Raw genomic sequence first — 4,201 nt, 5'->3', positions numbered from 1 at the left:
ACTCAAGATTTTACTCAAAGCAGACAGCCTTCATGTTATTTAATATATGGGCTTCAATTACATTCCTGAGAGTAGAATGTGTTACCTCTAGAAACCAAAGAGCCTAAAGAGGCGTACAAGTATTGCCCTTCCTTTTTCACAGTGGAGGTACAATATGCAATGACTTGATCTTTGCTTATATGGGAACAGTTGCTGACTAAAAATGTTATTGATGTGTTAGGTTCTTGAATCTTCATAAGGTTTATGTCCTGTATTTTAGAGTTCATGTATTTCAGAAAAGCCTTCAAAATGCTAGCTACTCCTTGCTCATCTGGCCTGACTAGCACAGTGGAGTGATACTATTACCCATACATTTCCTAGTGTGCTGATCTTGGGGTAACAAACTAGCCATGATCAAACATTTTACTTCCTCTGAGGCTTGGCCACTGTAGTCATTAACTCCTGGGCCTGGTCCTCAACTTGTCCTTTCCTCCCACTTCAGATCTTTATAAGCTACCAGGGAGTCCCTATGGCCTTTGGAATCGACTTTTGATTGCCTGGTAACCAATTATAGCCTTTCGTTTTCTTTTTTTGGAGGTACCACTGGTGTTAAGAAAGAACCATCCAATCCTATCCTATCATCCATAGAGTTACTATTTCCTCTGGATTTCGTTTACATATGATAAATCAATGCCAGCCATTGCATTCTTTTCATTAGTACATCATTATGCTTCACCACAGGTGAGAATCTGGACAATTCAGCAGTCACTTGATGCCAGAAGCCCTCTGAGCTTTCCCTAAGCACCAATAATCAGTGGAATGGAGTGGAAGTGAGTTATCTAGCTCTAAAAATCTCATCTTATGCCCTGCTTTCTTGGATCATTCCTGGTAATAAGTTCACATATATTAGTAGGATTCTCTAGAAACTGTTCTGAGAAGGAACTTGGTATATAAGGTATTCATTGAGATATCCCTTGTGGAAGAAAAGGAGAAGAAGCAGGATTAAGCAAAGGAAAAGTGCAACTGCTATTTAGGCTCAACAAAACCTTGTTCAGCATCATGGGGAGCTCTGGAACATATATAGTCAATCAAAACTATTTTATATTCAGACAGAATGGGCAGGACTTTAAACTCTGGCTTCAGTGAACTATAAAAAAGGGCCCACTCCCCTCCTGATTACTGGGAAGAAAAGACTCTTGGATAAGGTTCTCTGTGACTGAGGCAAACCCTATAGGAACTAACAGTTGGAATGATAAGTCTTTCCCTGAAGAGGTATCTGGATAGCACATTCCTGTGTCCCCCATAATTGTTGTGTAGAATGTTTATAGAAATGCTAGAGAATAGTACTGTACTCTCAAATTATAATTATTCAGTTAAATATAAACATGTTTCTTGATAACAGAATTTCTCAAAACCTTTATAAAACTAACATGCATTACGATTTCCTAGAAGGGAACAATACAACTTCCAAGATAATTTTATTTATTTTACATCAGTTGGAAAAACACTTATCTATTCTGTTAGTATATTGTTATAATGATAGAGTCCCTGGTAAAGTACTATTCCTACAGAAAGTAGTGTGAGCCCTGTCAGGGTGACTATCTCTCTCTCTCTGTCTCTTTTTTCAGGAAATAAATAAATAAACTTAAAAATAAAGAATGGTTTCAGAGTCATAGAAAGAATCAAGTTCTAGACAAAGCTATAATTCTTATTTATTTCTTTAGAGATTTAGAGATATAATTTTCTTTTTTCTTTTTCTTTTCCTTCTTTTTTTTTTTGTTTTAGAAGAGATTTTTGCTATTGGGTACATGCACTCTTCAGAGAGACAGAGGGAGACTGAGAAAGCTAGAAATCACCCCCCCCCCCACCACAGAGGAAATGGCCATACCTCAATTCCTTTTACTCTTGAGATTTGGGGCACACAAAACACTCCCAGTGTGAGTTTCAAGGTGCTGGGTACAGGACTCAAACCATGGTTGGCCCCTTGGGAGTCCAGAGCCTTATCCACTATACCACCTGCTGGTCACAAGGTGTGATTTTTCTATTAATTAACAATGTCAGGTCTAGTCTTTGACATAATGAGTAGTATACTGGATTGAAGAGCTAGAAGCAACATGCCAACTATGGATTGAGTCCTCAGCTAGGTTGACCTGAAAATATAACAGGCACATACATGTCTATGTGTCTAGGACTCTGATAGGCTAGAAGATTGGAAGAAGGAGATCACGACATAATCAAGCTCTAGGGAGGGAACCTATCTCTCTTTCTCTTTCTCTCAAGTGAATGAACATGTAAATGTCTTAAAGTATCAGTTAAAAAACACTTGCCTGGGACCAGCAATTGGAGTAAAGGCTATGTCGCTGAACTCACCTCCCACGTAGTCAACCACAGTTCAAGTCCCAGACCCAGTGGCTTAAACTCATGCCAGGCACATGTGTGTGTATGCCCAAGATTCTGAGAGGAGAATGGAGGAGAAGAGATTGTGACGTGGCCATCCCCTCTGGGGAGTGATTTCTTGCTTTCTGTCTCTCTGTCTCTCTCTTTCTGGTGAGTACATGCGCCCTACAGCAAAAAACTCTTAAAAAAAAAAAAAAAGACACTTGCCCATTGTGTTTATCCAGTAAATTATTGTCTCTGAAGAACTGGATTGGGAGGAAAGTGCTAAAATGCCTTTGAGAAGTCATCAGAAATATGTGAGGCCTAGCTGCAATAGCACAGGTAGTAGGGCACAACAGCACAATGCTGGAGCCATATGGGAAGACCCAGGTTTAGGTCCGGGGTCAGCGTAAGTATGCCAAGCTTACTCATTGGTGTTCCTATGGTCGTAGCTTGCTGAAAGGCTAGGGAGAGAATTGTGGTATGAATCTCTGTCAAAGGTGCCTTTCTCCCTCTATCTGTCTCAAGAAATAAAATAAATAAATAAACATTATACATATGTAATTCTTACATATCTCATAAGTAAATATAAATAAATTATATAAATATACATGTATGAGTCATGAGAGGAAGTAACCAAGGTCCTATGTTATCTCAATCAAATTCAGTTTTATTCTACCTGAATGAGGTCTTGCTATTATGTTATATTTTTAAGTGATCAGAAGGCCTTTTGGTTATGGTTTTGGTTTCTGTAGAAGAAGAAGAAAAAAATGTCTTTTGTTTTTCTTATAGAAAATGTTTAGAGGGACCAGCAGGCGGCATGGTGATTAAGTCACTGGACTCCTTCGTGGTTGACCATGGTTTGAGTCCTAGACCTGGCTTCTTGCTTTCTCACTTTCCACCCCACTCACCCCACTCTGGTGAGTTCTTATGCCCTGTAGCAAATTAGAAAATAATAATGATAAATAAAATTAAATAAATAATTCTAAAACTTTTTTTAAAGAACATGTTTAAGAAGAAATGCACTTTTGGTTGCTTTCACTAAGGTAGTCAAAAATACTTACAATAAAAGTTGGATACAACTGAGTATGTCTGAATCCACAAAGTGGTTCTTGGGATCATCTGCACTTAGCAGCATTTAGTTTAGACTCTTTGGGCACTTCTTAAAAGGAAATGGCAAGGCAGGTCACTGAATTTTTGCTATTATTTATACTAAGATGCTCTACCTCAGTAAATATAATGTGCTATTCTGGAAATAATATGGACATTCTGATACAATTTTTCTAACTTGACCCTGTACAATTAGCATAAGAAACTGGTCGAGTTTCAGTTTCCTCTTGAATAAAATGTAGATTACATGTAAGAATTAGAATTACTTGTGAAAATTGAAGGCATCATATATGTTAAATCTAGTTCCATACCCAGCAACCAGTGAGCATATAATAAATTGTGATAGTTATTGTTAATACTAACATTGAAATCACTATTCTCCCTCCTTTTTCCTAAACTTCCAATTTTATTTTAAATTCAGACAGTTTAAGTTGATAGCAATTATCTAACTCTTTTGGTTTCATTATGTATATTTAAATAATATGAAGTACTACCATGACAAACACTATTTCTTTTGGCAAAGATCTACTGCATTTTGCTGAAATGACAAATAGCTGTTGCATGTATGACGTCAGTGAAGCTTTTAAACAAATTGCCCTCTTACTATAAAAAAAGAGAACACCATCTCTAATGCTACAAGTTTTTTTGTTATTGTTTGTAATTATTTGTAATGGTAACTGCGTAATAGGAGCTCTTATAGTGTCTTCCATAAGCACTAATTGAATTACATGGAGAA

Source organism: Tupaia chinensis, unplaced genomic scaffold (genome assembly GCF_000334495.1).
Source record: "Tupaia chinensis unplaced genomic scaffold, TupChi_1.0 Scaffold000622_1, whole genome shotgun sequence".
NCBI lineage: Eukaryota > Metazoa > Chordata > Mammalia > Scandentia > Tupaiidae > Tupaia > Tupaia belangeri.
The sequence above is the reverse complement of the archived record's forward strand: the minus strand, read 5'-3'. Positions refer to the sequence as shown.